The sequence below is a fragment of the Linepithema humile genome, chromosome 6 (assembly GCF_040581485.1).
Source record: "Linepithema humile isolate Giens D197 chromosome 6, Lhum_UNIL_v1.0, whole genome shotgun sequence".
Taxonomy (NCBI): Eukaryota; Metazoa; Arthropoda; class Insecta; order Hymenoptera; family Formicidae; genus Linepithema; species Linepithema humile.
The window spans coordinates 29,686,504-29,702,739 of NC_090133.1; the positions used below are offsets into that span (position 1 = coordinate 29,686,504).

The 16,236-nt window shown below is 55.4% G+C and overlaps 2 pseudogenes; both read left to right on the forward strand.

The window, feature by feature from the left end:
• The first annotated feature begins 7,951 nt into the window (after window positions 1-7,951).
• LOC137000912 (U2 spliceosomal RNA) lies at window positions 7,952-8,130 on the forward strand (annotated as a pseudogene).
• Window positions 8,131-15,446: 7,316 nt separating this feature from the next.
• Window positions 15,447-15,625, forward strand: LOC137000913 (U2 spliceosomal RNA; annotated as a pseudogene).
• Window positions 15,626-16,236: the final 611 nt, after the last annotated feature.

A 16,236-nucleotide genomic window follows, 5' to 3' on the forward strand; every position in this document is an offset into this window, starting at 1 on the left:
ATTAATAATAATTAATAGTAGCCTTGTTATTATTGCATTCACCCGGAGCAATAATATAAGAATCAGTTTAATATTCTGACTCCCGGCCCGCGCCGTCCGGGCCGAAAATCGCGATTTTTTGACGGGCGGGGTGCATGTTTTGTCATATTTTTCGTACTTATTTTACTCTATTTATTTTATTTATTTCCATTTATTGCTCTTAGCTCGGAGAAAGCCAAAGTTTTTATTTATTTATTAACATAGTTTTCGCGAGTGAGTGTTGTGCTACGAGGAGAGGCGGTGCCGAGGAAAAGTGCCCGTGATCCGGCCGGCTGCGCTTTGGAGGTTAAGTCCCGCTGTCATACGCCGTGGGACTTGGAAAAATTTCGAGTAAGTACCGCATAGGAGCACCTGTGTAAAAGTGACAGGTTGAGGTTAGGTGCTCCTGTGTACCCGTGCTCGCGAGTGGCAGGTGCGGTAACAGGTGCGTGCGTGCGCTACGGCGGGTGCGGTGCGGTGCGGGGCGTGCGTGTGTGAAGTGTCGCTGTGCCCGGTGCCGCTCGAGAGGTTGTCCTGGTGGACTTAGTTTCTGCATACATTGCATTGTCTGCAGCTAAGTCCATCGGGAACGCTATTGCGCACGCGTGTCGGTAGACACGCGGGTGACTCTTGCGGCATCGTCCGCGGCGACATAGATTCGCTACCTCGCGCGGCGTCGCTCTCGGCAGTCTGCCGGTGGCCTAGTAACTTTGCGAGTAGTGACTTGTCCAATTCGAGCTCGGACTTGTCCAGAATTGGCCACCGGCTTAAAACGCAATAACTCGATAAATAATAACGCAAATTGAACAGAATCGGTCCGCCAATTAATTATTTATTGCTCTTCGTCCCGTCCGTCCGTCAAATTGTTTAAATTATATCGTTTTATTTATTTATTGTGTTATATGTACATAATAAATGTTTTTATATATTGTGACATTATTTATTTAATACCCATGCGCTGCAACAATTGACGGAGACGGTGGACGCGTTTATTTATTATTTTTATTATTTATTTATTATTAAAACTGCCCTTTTATCTAGTCGACTGTTAGGCAGGTAGTTGCTGGTTACTGACACAATATTTTAACTTTTGACAATTATTTATTAACTCGTTTTTATTTATTTATATTTTATTATCTACACAGTTACTTTTTAAAACTTTTTACTTATTTATTTATATATTTTTATATCTTATTTTACACATTTACTCTTTACTGTTTTTACTATTATTTATTAACTCGATTTTATATTTTTACATTTTATTATAAACAATTTCACTCTTTTCAACTTTTGACTCATTTATTTATACAATTTTATATTTTATTTTTACACAATTACGTTTCATTATATGTTATTTATTTTTATTATATTTCTTATTATTTGTGACAGCCCAGCAACATTTTTAATTATTTCTAGTCTTTTTACACTTTATTTATTATATTTATTATCGTTATTTTTATTTTTATTATTTATTTATTATTAAAACTGTCTTTATACTAGTCAACTGTCAGGCAGGTAGCTACTGGTAACTGTCACGGAAATTTTAATTTTTAACCATTACTTATTAGTTCGTTTGTACAAATTTACTTTTTATTATTTACAATTCTACAATTTACAACTCCCTATTTATTTATTTATACATTTTTATATTTTATTTTTCACACTTGCTTTTTATAACTTTTTACTATTATTTATTAATTCGTTTTTACTAATTGACATTTTATTATATACAATTTTACTTTTTACAACTTTTGACTCATCTATTTATACATTTTTATATCTTATTTTTACACAATTACTTTTTATTACTTTTGACTATTATTTATTAATTCATTTGTACAAACTTACATTTTATTATATACAATTTAACTTTTTACAACTTTTGACCTGATTATTTATACACTTTTATATTTTATTTATACATTATTACGTTTTATTATATTCTATTATATTTTATTTATTTTTAGTATATCTTCTATTTTCCGCGACAGCCCAGCAGCATTTTTAGTTATTTTTATTCATTTTACACCTTATTTATTATATTTATCATCGTTATTTTTATTATTTATTATTATTTATTATCAAAAGCGAAGGCGGACCGATAGATAGATTAGCACCGGCCTGCCACTTAGTGTTTCGGCATCGCGCGGCGAGTGGTATCCATATTTTATTTAACTATTGGACAGCTGCATTTTATTTATTTATTTAACATTGTTTTTTATTATTTTATTTGTATTTTTATTATTTTTTTTTTTTTTATTATTTTTTAACTGCATACGACCGCAATGGATACCGGCCCGCGCGTTGTAGTTTTAGCCTTCCCGCTCCCGAACAAAGTACAATGTCCACGCTGCTATCGGGGCGAGGAGGCTTTCGAGCGAGTGCGGGGGGAGTACTGCGACCCGGCTCACTTATTAAAGCATTTGAAACAAATGCACCCGGGGGACACCGTGGCGTACGAGTGCTCCGTCTGTAAATATAGAGGCAAGACAGCCTACCCAAAGAAAGACGTAGCCAAGCACTACGACAAGGAGCACTCGGTCCCCCGGACAGAGCCGGGTCCGACTCCCGGTACCGAAGCGCAGCCGCGGCAATCGTCCGTGCGCGTCGGGAGTGCATCGACGAGTGCGCGAGCGCGTGCCCCGCGTGCGCAACAGCGAGCGGCGCCCGCGGGTGTGCCGTCGACGAGCCGATTGACCGGCTGGTTGCAACCCGGGCGCACCATGGCCCCGACACCATCGCCACCACCACCAACACCATCATCGGAGGAAGGGTCCCCCTCATACGCGGCCGTCACAGCAGCATCGACCTCCGCTGCAACGAGGACCAGCCCCCTGACAGCGGGGGCAACAGGGACGGTCGCGACGAGGCGCACCACGCGCAGAGGAGCGACACCGGAGGCCGCCGCGTTGGAAAAGACACCTCCTGGCCAGAATGTGCCCGCTGCGTCCTCCAGACGTCCGCCGTCGGCGAGATCGACGCGCGCCCCCCTGCGCTACTCCCCGGAGGAGCGAACAGCATCAAAGCGCAGGGGGACAACAGCGACGAGGAGGCGAAAGACACCCGAGCGCACCCCATCGCCAACCACCGTCGCTGACACCGGGGCCAGTGGCGCGGTGCGCCGGGTGTTGCGCGCGTCGGTCCCCCGCGAGACCGCGGCAAGGTCGGCACGTTCCCCCTCTCAACCCCCGTCAACCCGGGCGACGGGGGTGACCACCAGGACCACCACAGCGAGAGGGGGTGCAGTCAGAAAGCCGCCCGGCAATTCCCCGCCGCAGACCAGCGCGGCGGGTGCGAGGAAAATGAGCCGGGCGGTGAGCGTGCCGACCGTGAAGAGCGGTGCGCGACAGCGGACACCCCCGATCATGCCAACGATCGGGGAGGCGTCGAGGGGAGGACGGGCCGCCACGGTGAGCGCGGAGAAGAGGCCCGTCGCTCCCCCGCGTAAAGAGGCAACGCCATCACCGACGCTGAGGACAGCGGGCACGCCGGCGTCGCAGGATTCGGGGGGCGAGCCGCGGACGAGGTCCGTGGGCAGTCAAACGCCCCCCATGAGGGCCCCCAGTCCGCCACTTCCATCACCCAGTGTGGCGGAAGGGCCCGTGGCCACTGCACACCGAGTGGCCATTACCGCGACGTCGGCATCGATGACGACGACGACCACGACGACGGTGACGACGACGATGTGCCGCAGCCCCATCATGTCAACGGGGCTGCCGGCACCGACGGGGGGGACGTCGCCCCCCTTACCACCAGCCACACCCCCGTCCAACGTGGGGACGTCACCGGTCGTCGGTGGGGCCAGGAGGTCCTACACGCCGACCCACTTACCAGCGAGGGCAACGGAGCGGCGGCAGGAGCCCAGCGTGGTGCGACTGGATTCTTCGGAGGACAGCGAGGGGGACGTGGAAGGGCCATGGAGGACGCGTCCGGGGCGAAGAGCCAAAAGGCGTCGGCTCTTGAGCGGCGGCTCGCCCGCGAACGAACCACCGGTCGCAGCGGCGACGGTTGCGCGCGCGGCGCCCGCGTTGCCGCTCGCAACGCTGGCGAATCCATTTGTAGTGTTAAGACGACTCGAGGAGGAACAACCCCTCAACATAATTGGGCAACGGCGATACGAGGTCACCCCGCCGAGGGCGCGAGAGGGAGGAGACAACCGGGCGAGTACTGGTGAGTCAAACGCCTCTCATTCGAATGCTCCGGTAAATGTCCGCGGAGTGATGGGTCGTCGACGAGGCCCGAGGACCCGCGTACAGGCCGTCGGGGAGAACGGGGCATCCGCGGTCCCTGTGGATCCAGCAAGGCGCGGGGCGAATCAACGCCGGCCGCAACGACCGCCTGCTCAGCCCGATCGGTCGCCCCGTCGGCAGCCGGCGCGAGCGACTGTCGAAAGACAGCGCAAGCGTGTGAGGCTCGCCGCACGGGACGATCTGGTCGGTCGAGCAGCGGCCGTTGAGACGATTGCGGACCTGGAGGAGTACGCGGCACTCGTCGCGGCCTTCTTCAGGGAGGATGCAGCGCCGACGGCTGACGGGGAGGCGCCCGGTGCCCGAGATCGTCCACGAAGGGGCGGGCGGCCGCGGGGGCGGCGTGCAGCGGAAGCAGCAGTCGCCGACGAGAGAGGGGGTGCCAGGGGGGAGGCACCGGCTGACCCCCGATTTAATATTATAAATTCGGGAGAAGGACGCGGGGGCTGGGTGCGCGAAGCAACCCGCATTCAGGCCTTGTACAGGAGGAACCGTCGCAAAGCGGTGCGAGAAGTGCTACAGGGCCCCGCTGACTTTTGCCAGGTGCCTAAGCAGCGGGTGCACCAGTACTTTGAGCGCCTGTACCGCGACGAGGGCCGACTGGATGGCGCCGGTGCGGATGTGGAGCCCGCTGAACCCGCGACGCCGGAGGATGTCGCGCGCCTCACGGATCCCTTCGCGGAGCGAGAGGTGGACCGTCGGCTGCGGCGTATGACGAACTCTGCGCCGGGGCCCGACGGCGTCACCTACCGTGACCTTCGCGGAGCGGATCCTGGAGCGTGCCTCCTCGCAGCACTGTTCAACATCTGCATCCGGCTCGAGGCAGTCCCAGCGTCCTGGAAGACCTCCAATACAGTGTTAATTTTTAAGAAAGGGGACCGCGACGATTTGGAAAATTGGCGCCCTCTCGCTCTCGGTGACACTATGCCGAAGCTGTTCGCCGCTCTCGTGGCCGATCGTCTCACAGACTGGGCGGTCGACCAGGAAAAACTTAGTCCCGCACAGAAGGGATTCCTGCGGGACGAGGGGTGCTACGAGCATAATTTCGTCTTGCAGGAGATCCTGACTGATGCGCGGAGGAGCCGCAGACAGGCGGTCGTCGCGTGGCTGGACCTTTCCAATGCGTTTGGCTCGGTCCCGCACGCGGCGATCCGCCGCGCTTTCGTTCGAGCCGGCGTGCCGCGGAAAGTCATAGAAATATGGCGATCCATGTACGACGATTGCACGACTCGGGTTCGCACCGTCGAGGGCTACACCGCGCCCATCAACATTCGCTCGGGGGTGCGCCAAGGTTGTCCGCTGAGCCCCATCGCCTTTGACCTCGCAATCGACTCGGTGCTGCGTGCAGCTGCCGGGGCGGGGGCGGGGTATGACCTGAATGGGGTTAAATGGTCAATTTTGGCCTATGCGGATGACATTGCACTGGTGTCCGACACGCCTGAGGGAATGGAGCGGCTTCTAGCCGCGGTGGAGGGCGAGGCTCTGTCGGCGGGATTGCGGTTCAACCCTGCCAAATGCGCCACACTGCACATCGGGGCAGCTGCCGGCGGCAGGGTCCTGCCGACAAGATTCGCCGTCCGGGGCCAACCGCTGCCTTGTCTGGCAGAGGGCGAGCCTTATCGGCATCTCGGCGTCCCCACGGGATTCTCGGTGGACCAAACGCCCTACACCACAATTCGCGGCATCCTGGAGGACCTCGAGAAGGTGAACCGGTCCCTGCTCACCCCGTGGCAACGCGTAGAGATGGTCGCCGTTTACCTGCTTCCGAAATTAGATTTTCTGCTGCGGGGTGCAGCCGTGGAGAAGGGCCCCCTCAAGGCCACGGACCTGCAGATCCGCAGGTTCGCCAAAACGTGGCTCAACCTCCCGCAAAGAGCAAGCGCGGAGGTAGTCTACCTGCCTCCTCACAAGGGGGGATGTGGACTGCTTCCGTTGGCTGACCTCGCCGACGTCCTCACCGTTGCCCACGCGTTCCGTATTCTTACGGCGCGTGACGTGGCGGTGCGTGACTTGGCGTGGGCTACGCTGCGGGGAGTGGTTCGGCGACGAATCGGCCACGCCCCTGACTGCGATGAAATCGCCGCCTTCCTTTCCGGTTCGCTGGAGGGGAGGCTGAGGGGTGGAGGGGAGTCCTCCTTCTGGTCAAGGGTCCGGAACGCCGGAAGGAGACAATCCGAAAGGTTGTCCGTGCGGTGGAGGTGGGTAAGCGAAACCGAGGAGATGACCGTGGGATGTCGGGGCCCCAGGGGAACGACGGTAGTGGTACCACCAGGAGCTCGCTCCCAGGTGATTACCCGTCTGCGCTCGGCTGTAGCTTTTTATTATTTAAATACGCTCGTGCGAAAACCGGACCAGGGGAAGGTGTACGAGGTGTCGTCGCGGAACGGGGTGAGCAATCACTTTCTCCGTGGCGGCAGCTTCACTCGTTTCGCCGACTGGCGATTTGTACATCGCGCCCGCCTAGACGTGCTCCCCTTAAATGGGGCACGTCGATGGGGGGAGGGCGATAAGCGCTGTCGGCGTTGCGGTGGGGCAGCCGAGACCCTTCCCCACGTATTGGGTCACTGCGGGGTACACGCGGCCGCGATACAGCTGAGGCATGACGCCGTCTTGCACCGCCTCTGGAAGGCTTGTCGCCTGCCGGGTGAGGTACGCGTGAACCAGCGGGTTGAGGGCGTGCACGGGGAGCTTCGAGAGCTACGGCCTGATCTCGTGGTCAGGCACGAGCGATCGAAGTGCGTCGTCATTTGCGACGTCACGGTGCCCTTTGAAAACAGGCTAGTGGCTTTCGAGGAGGCTAGGGCGAGGAAGGTCGCCAAGTACTCAGCCCTAGCGGAGGAGCTGCACCGGCAAGGGTATCGTGTAGCGGTGACGGCCCTCGTCGTGGGCGCCCTCGGCTCGTGGGACACGAGAAATGAGGCGGTGCTCGTGATGCTCCGCGTGAGCCCTAAGTATGCGCAATTAATGCGCCGCCTCATCGTCTCGGATACCATTCGCTGGTCGAGGGACATTTATGTGGAGCATGTGAGCGGCGTGCGCCAGTACAGAGCTCCTCTCCCTCCGTCTGAAGATGGGGCCCTTGTTGAGCCGCCCCAAGCAATTCGCCAGCGTTGGCCCGACGATCAGCGCGGCGACGATCAGGGTGCTTCGCGGCCTTTATGTATGCGTGTGCTTTAGTGCGATAATCGTGGCGGGTGTCAGTGATATTTTTCTGTGATAATTTATACTGTTTCTTCCGGCCCGCCACGACGATCGAGTGAATGTCGCGTACTTGTTCAAGCGAGAGTGAATGACGCGTTTTTATTTATTTAATTTATTACTTTTACTGAGTTGACTAGATTAGAGTTTTTATTTATTTATTTATTAGTAAATTAAGCCGCGCATGCACCCCCGGGACAATTTTATCTCTTGACTTATGTTTTACTGTGTCTCCGGGGGTGCCTTACAAAATGTATTTTAATAGCGCTGTTTTTAAATTTTTACATTGCTCCAGTCCGCCAGCTGGGGCAATATTTTTATATAAACTGTGATATGGTGTCCTGGGGGTGCGCCCTCAGGCACCCCAGCGTGATGCCCACTGCCGGGGGGGGCCATTGTCTCCCGGCCATTATTATTTATAAGGTGCGCGGCGTAAACGCCGAAATATTTATGTATTTTACCCTAGGGGGCTTGCCCCCTGGGGAACATTAGCTGCAAATTAAAGGCGTATAATCTGTTCTTATCAGCTTAATATCTGATACAATCCCCAAAGGGGATTCAGAATATTAAACTGATTTTTGGAACCGGGTGGGTGCCCCGGAGCTCGCTCCGGCTCCGCCGCGGGTCAGCCCAGCATTGCAGTGCCGCAGGGTCTGGCCCAATAATAATTAATAATAATTAACAACAGCCTTATTATTATTGCATTCACCCGGAGCAATAATATAAGAATCAGTTTAATATTCTGACTCCCGGCCCGCGCCGTCCGGGCCGAAAATCGCGTTTTTGTGACGGGCGGGGTGCATGTTTTATCATATTTTCGTACTTATTTTATCCTATTTATTCTTATTTTATTCATATATTGCTCTTAGCTCGGAGAAAGCCAAAGTTTTATTTTATTTATTAACATAGTTTTCGCGAGTGAGTGTTGTGCTACGAGGAGAGGCGGTGCCGAGGAAAAGTGCCCGTGATCCGGCCGACTGCGCTTTGGAGGTTAAGTCCCGCTGTCATACGCCGTGGGACTTGGAAAAATTTCGAGTAAGTACCGCATAGGAGCACCTGTGTAAAAGTGACAGGTTGAGGTTAGGTGCTCCTGTGTACCCGTGCTCGCGAGTGGCAGGTGCGGTAACAGGTGCGTGCGTGCGCTACGGCGGGTGCGGTGCGGTGCGGGGCGTGCGTGTGTGAAGTGTCGCTGTGCTCGGTGCCGCTCGAGAGGTTGTCCTGGTGGACTTAGTTTCTGCATACATTGCATTGTCTGCAGCTAAGTCCATCGGGAACGCTATTGCGCACGCGTGTCGGTAGACACGCGGGTGACTCTTGCGGCATCGTCCGCGGCGACATAGATTCGCTACCTCGCGCGGCGTCGCTCTCGGCAGTCTGCCGGTGGCCTAGTAACTTTGCGAGTAGTGACTTGTCCAATTCGAGCTCGGACTTGTCCAGAATTGGCCACCGGCTTAAAACGCAATAATTAGTTAAATAATAATACAAACGAGTTGAAATCGGTCCGCCAATTAATTATTTATTGCTCTTCGTCCCGTCCGTCCGTCAATTTGTTTAAATTATATCGTTTTATTTATTTATTGTGTTATTATATGTGCAATAAATTATTTTATATTTTGTGACAACAATTATTTATTCCCCATGCGTAACAACAATTGGCGGAGACGGTGGACGCATTTATTTATTAATTTTATTATTTATTTATTACCAAAACTTGCTTTTATTCTAGTCGACTGTTAGGCAGGTAGTTGCTGGTTACTGACACAATATTTTAACTTTTGACAATTATTTATTAACTCGTTTTTATTTATTTATATTTTATTATTTACACAGTCACTTTTTAAAACTTTTTACCTATTTATTTATATATTTTTATATTTTATTTTACACATTTACTTTTTGCTGTTTTTACTATTATTTATTAATTCGATTTTATATTTCTACATTTTATTATAAACAATTTTACATTTTACAATTTTCGACTCATTTATTTATACAATTTTATATTTTATTTTTACACAATTACGTTTTATTATATGTTATTTATCTTTATTATATTTCTTATTATTTGTGACAGCCCAGCAACATTTTTAATTATTTCTAGTCTTTTTACACCTTATTTATTATTTATTAGCGAAAGCGAAGGCGGACCGATAGGTATATTAGCACCGGCCTGCCACTAGAGAGACTGCATCGTGAGGCCGGCGGTTATCCATATTTTATTATTTATTGGACAGACGCATTATTTATTTATTTATTTATTTATATATTTTTATTATTTGCATATTTTTAATTATTTTTATTATTTTTTATTAATTTTTAACTGCACAAGATCGCAATGGATACCGGCCCGCGCGTTGTAGTTTTAGCCTTCCCGCTCCCGAACAAAGTTCAATGTCCACGCTGCTATCGGGGCGAGGAGGCTTTTGAGCGAGTGCGGGGGGAGTATTGCGACCCGGCTCATTTGCTAAAGCATTTGAAACAAATGCACCCGGGGGACACCGTGGCGTACGAGTGCTCCGTCTGTAAATATAGAGGCAAGACAGCATATCCGAAAAAAGACGTAGCGAAACACTACGACAAGGAGCACTCGGTCCCCCGGACAGAGCCGGGTCCGACTCCCGGTACCGAAGCGCAGCCGCGGCAGTCGTCTGTGCGCGTCGGGAGTGCATCGGTGAGTGCGCGAGCGCGTGCCCCGCGTGCGCAACAGCGAGCGGCGCCCGCGGGTGTGCCGTCGACGAGCCGATTGACCGGCTGGTTGCAACCCGGGCGCACCATGGCCCCGACACCATCGCCACCACCACCAACGACATCATCGGAGGAAGGGTCCCCCTCATACGCGGCCGTCACAGCAGCATCAACCTCCGCTGCTACGAGGACCAGCCCACTGACAGCGGGGGCAACGGGGACGGTCGCGATGAGGCGCACCACGCGCAGAGGAGTAACACCGGAGGCCGCCGCGTTGGAGAAGACACCTCCTGGCCAGAATGTGCCCGCTGCGTCCTCCAGACGTCCGCCGTCGGCGAGATCGACGCGCGCCCCCCTGCGCTACTCCCCGGAGGAGCGAACAGCATCAAAGCGCAGGGGGACAACAGCGACGAGGAGGCGAAAGACACCCGAGCGCACCCCATCGCCAACCACCGTCGCTGGCACTGGGGCCAGTGGCGCGGTGCGCCGGGTGTTGCGCGCGTCGGTCCCCCGCGAGACCGCGGCAAGGTCGGCACGTTCCCCCTCTCAACCCCCGTCAACCCGGGCGACGGGGGTCATCACCAGGACCACCACAGCGAGAGGGGGTGCAGTCAGAAAGCCGCCCGGCATTTCCCCGCCGCAGACCAGCGCGGCGGGTACGAGGAAGATGAGCCGGGCGGTGAGCGTGCCGACCGTGAAGAGCGGTGCGCGACAGCGGACACCCCCGATCATGCCAACGATCGGGGAGGCGTCGAGGGGAGGACGGGCCGCCACGGTGAGCGCGGAGAAGAGGCCCGTCGCTCCCCCGCGTAAAGAGGCAACGCCATCACCGACGCTGAGGACAGCGGGCACGCCGGCGTCGCAGGATTCGGGGGGCGAGCCGCGAACGAGGTCCGTGGGCAGCCAAACGCCCCCCATGAGGGCCCCCAGTCCGCCACTTCCATCACCCAGTGTGGCGGAAGGGCCCGTGGCCACTGCACACCGAGTGGCCATTACCGCGACGTCGGCAGCGATGACGACGACGACCACGACGACGGTGACGACGACGATGTGCCGCAGCCCCATCATGTCAACGGGGCTGCCGGCACCGACGGGGGGGACGTCGCCCCCCTTACCACCCATCACACCCCCGTCCAATGTGGGGACGTCACCGGTCGTCAGTGGGGCCAGGAGGTCCTACACGCCGACCCACCTTCCATCGAGGGCAACGGAGCGGCGGCAGGAGCCCAGCGTGGTGCAGCTGGATTCTTCGGAGGACAGCGAGGGGGACGTGGAAGGGCCATGGAGGACGCGTCCGGGGCGAAGAGCCAAAAGGCGTCGGCTCTTGAGCGGCGGCTCGCCCGCGAACGAACCACCGGTCGCAGCGGCGACGGTTGCGCGTGCGGCGCCCGCGGTGCCACTCGCAACGCTGGCGAATCCTTTCGTAGTATTAAGACGACTCGAGGAGGAACAACCCCTCAACATAATTGGGCAACGGCGAGACGAGGTCACCCCGCCGAGGGCGCGAGAGGGAGGAGACAACCGGGCGAGTACTGGTGAGTCGAACGCCTCTCATTCGAATGCTCCGGTAAATGTTCGCGGAGTGATGGGTCGTCGACGAGGCCCGAGGACCCGCGTACAGGCCGTCGGGGAGAACGGGGCATCCGCGGTCCCTGTGGATCCAGCAAGGCGCGGGGCGAATCAACGCCGGCCGCAACGACCGCCTGCTCGGCCCGATCGGTCGCCCCGTCGGCAGCCGGCGCGAGCGACTGTCGAAAGACAGCGCAAGCGTGTGAGGCTCGCCGCACGGGACGATCTGGTCGGTCGAGCAGCGGCCGTTGAGACGATTGCGGACCTGGAGGAGTACGCGGCACTCGTCGCGGCCTTCTTCAGGGAGGATGCAGCGCCGACGGCTGACGGGGAGGCGCCCGGTGCCCGAGATCGTCCACGAAGGGGCGGGCGGCCGCGGGGGCGGCGTGCAGCGGAAGCAGCAGTCGCCGACGAGAGAGGGGGTGCCAGGGGGGAGGCACCGGCTGACCCCCGATTTAATATTATAAATTCGGGAGAAGGACGCGGGGGCTGGGTGCGCGAAGCAACCCGCATTCAGGCCCTGTACAGGAGGAACCGTCGCAAAGCGGTGCGAGAGGTGCTACAGGGCCCCGCTGACTTTTGCCAGGTGCCTAAGCAGCGGGTGCACCAGTACTTTGAGCGCCTGTACCGCGACGAGGGCCGACTGGATGGCGCCGGTGCGGATGTGGAGCCCGCTGAACCCGCGACGCCGGAGGATGTCGCGCGCCTCACGGATCCCTTCGCGGAGCGAGAGGTGGACCGTCGGCTGCGGCGTATGACGAACTCTGCGCCGGGGCCTGACGGCGTCACCTACCGTGACCTTCGCGGAGCGGATCCTGGAGCGCGCCTCCTCGCAGCACTGTTCAACATCTGCATCCGGCTCGAGGCAGTCCCAGCGTCCTGGAAGACCTCCAATACAGTGTTAATTTTTAAGAAAGGAGACCGCGACGATTTGGAAAATTGGCGCCCTCTCGCTCTCGGTGACACTATGCCGAAGCTGTTCGCCGCTCTCGTGGCCGATCGTCTCACAGACTGGGCGGTCGACCAGGAAAAACTTAGTCCCGCACAGAAGGGATTCCTGCGGGACGAGGGGTGCTACGAGCATAATTTCGTCTTGCAGGAGATCCTGACTGATGCGCGGAGGAGCCGCAGACAGGCGGTTGTCGCGTGGCTGGACCTTTCCAACGCGTTTGGCTCGGTCCCGCACGCGGCGATCCGCCGCGCTTTCGTTCGAGCCGGCGTGCCGCGGAAAGTCATAGAAATATGGCGATCCATGTACGACGATTGCACTACTCGGGTTCGCACCGTCGAGGGCTACACCGCGCCCATCAACATTCGCTCGGGGGTGCGCCAAGGTTGTCCGCTGAGCCCCATCACCTTTGACCTCGCAATCGACTCGGTGCTGCGTGCAGCTGCCGGGGCGAGGGCGGGGTATGACCTGAATGGGGTTAAATGGTCAATTCTGGCCTATGCGGACGACATTGCACTGGTGTCCGACACGCCTGAGGGAATGGAGCGGCTTCTAGCCGCGGTGGAGGGCGAGGCTCTGTCGGCGGGACTGCGGTTCAACCCTGCCAAATGCGTCACACTGCACATCGGGGCAGCTGCCGGCGGCAGGGTCCTGCCGACAAGATTCGCCGTCCGGGGCCAACCGCTGCCTTGTCTGGCAGAGGGCGAGCCTTATCGGCATCTCGGCGTCCCCACGGGATTCTCGGTGGACCAAACGCCCTACACCACAATTCGCGGCATCCTGGAGGACCTCGAGAAGGTAAACCGGTCCCTGCTCACCCCGTGGCAACGCGTAGAAATGGTTGCCGTCTATCTGCTCCCAAAATTAGATTTTCTGCTGCGGGGTGCAGCCGTGGAGAAGGGCCCCCTCAAGGCCACGGACCTGCAGATCCGCAGGTTCGCCAAAACGTGGCTCAACCTCCCGCAGAGAGCAAGCGCGGAGGTAGTCTACCTGCCTCCTCACAAGGGGGGATGTGGACTGCTTCCGTTGGCTGACCTCGCCGACGTCCTCACCGTTGCCCACGCGTTCCGTATTCTTACGGCGCGTGACGTGGCGGTGCGCGACTTGGCGTGGGCTACGCTGCGGGGAGTGGTTGGGCGACGAATCGGCCACGCCCCTGACTGCGATGAAATCGCCGCCTTCCTCTCCGGTTCGCTGGAAGGGAGGCTGAGGGGTGGAGGGGAGTCCTCCTTCTGGTCAAGGGTCCGGAACGCCGGAAGGAGACAATCCGAAAGGTTGTCCGTGCGGTGGAGGTGGGTAAGCGAAACCGAGGAGATGACTGTAGGATGTCGGGGCCCCAGGGGAACGACGGTCGTGGTACCACCAGGAGCTCGCTCTCAGGTGATTACCCGTCTGCGCTCAGCTGTTAGTTTTTATTATTTAAATACGCTCGTGCGAAAACCGGACCAGGGGAAGGTGTACGAGGTGTCGTCGCGGAACGGGGTGAGCAATCACTTCCTCCGTGGCGGCAGCTTCACTCGTTTCGCCGACTGGCGATTTGTACATCGCGCCCGCCTAGACGTGCTCCCCTTAAATGGGGCGCGTCGATGGGGGGAGGGCGATAAGCGCTGTCGGCGTTGCGGTGGGGCAGCCGAGACCCTTCCCCACGTATTGGGTCACTGCGGGGTACACGCGGCCGCGATACAGCTGAGGCATGACGCCGTCTTGCACCGCCTCTGGAAGGCTTGTCGCCTGCCGGGTGAGGTACGCGTGAACCAGCGGGTTGAGGGCGTGCACGGGGAGCTTCGAGAGCTACGACCTGATCTCGTGGTCAGGCACGAGCGATCGAAGTGCGTCGTCATTTGCGACGTCACGGTGCCCTTTGAAAACAGGCTAGTGGCTTTCGAGGAGGCTAGGGCGAGGAAGGTCGCCAAGTACTCAGCCCTAGCGGAGGAGCTGCACCGGCAAGGGTATCGTGTAGCGGTGACGGCCCTCGTCGTGGGCGCCCTCGGCTCGTGGGACACGAGAAATGAGGCGGTGCTCGTGATGCTCCGCGTGAGCCCTAAGTATGCGCAATTAATGCGCCGCCTCATCGTCTCGGATACCATTCGCTGGTCGAGGGACATTTATGTGGAGCATGTGAGCGGCGTGCGCCAGTACAGAGCTCCTCTCCCTCCGTCTGAAGATGGGGCCCTTGTTGAGCCGCCCCAAGCAATTCGCCAGCGTTGGCCCGACGATCAGCGCGGCGACGATCAGGGTGCTTCGCGGCCTTTATGTATGCGTGTGCTTTAGTGCGATAATCGTGGCGGGTGTCAGTGATATTTTTCTGTGATAATTTATACTGTTTCTTCCGGCCCGCCACGACGATCGAGTGAATGTCGCGTACTTGTTCAAGCGAGAGTGAATGACGCGTTTTTATTTATTTAATTTATTACTTTTACTGAGTTGACTAGATTAGAGTTTTTATTTATTTATTTATTAGTAAATTAAGCCGCGCATGCACCCCCGGGACAATTTTATCTCTTGACTTATGTTTTACTGTGTCTCCGGGGGTGCCTTACAAAATGTATTTTAATAGCGCTGTTTTTAAATTTTTACATTGCTCCAGTCCGCCAGCTGGGGCAATATTTTTATATAAACTGTGATATGGTGTCCTGGGGGTGCGCCCTCAGGCACCCCAGCGTGATGCCCACTGCCGGGGGGGGCCATTGTCTCCCGGCCATTATTATTTATAAGGTGCGCGGCGTAAACGCCGAAATATTTATGTATTTTACCCTAGGGGGCTTGCCCCCTGGGGAACATTAGCTGCAAATTAAAGGCGTATAATCTGTTCTTATCAGCTTAATATCTGATACAATCCCCAAAGGGGATTCAGAATATTAAACTGATTTTTGGAACCGGGTGGGTGCCCCGGAGCTCGCTCCGGCTCCGCCGCGGGTCAGCCCAGCATTGCAGTGCCGCAGGGTCTGGCCCAATAATAATTAATAATAATTAACAACAGCCTTATTATTATTGCATTCACCCGGAGCAATAATATAAGAATCAGTTTAATATTCTGACTCCCGGCCCGCGCCGTCCGGGCCGAAAATCGCGTTTTTGTGACGGGCGGGGTGCATGTTTTATCATATTTTCGTACTTATTTTATCCTATTTATTCTTATTTTATTCATATATTGCTCTTAGCTCGGAGAAAGCCAAAGTTTTATTTTATTTATTAACATAGTTTTCGCGAGTGAGTGTTGTGCTACGAGGAGAGGCGGTGCCGAGGAAAAGTGCCCGTGATCCGGCCGACTGCGCTTTGGAGGTTAAGTCCCGCTGTCATACGCCGTGGGACTTGGAAAAATTTCGAGTAAGTACCGCATAGGAGCACCTGTGTAAAAGTGACAGGTTGAGGTTAGGTGCTCCTGTGTACCCGTGCTCGCGAGTGGCAGGTGCGGTAACAGGTGCGTGCGTGCGCTACGGCGGGTGCGGTGCGGTGCGGGGCGTGCGTGTGTGAAGTGTCGCTGTGCTCGGTGCCGCTCGAGAGGTTGTCCTGGTGGACTTAGTTTCTGCATACATTGCATTGTCTGCAGCTAAGTCCATCGGGAACGCT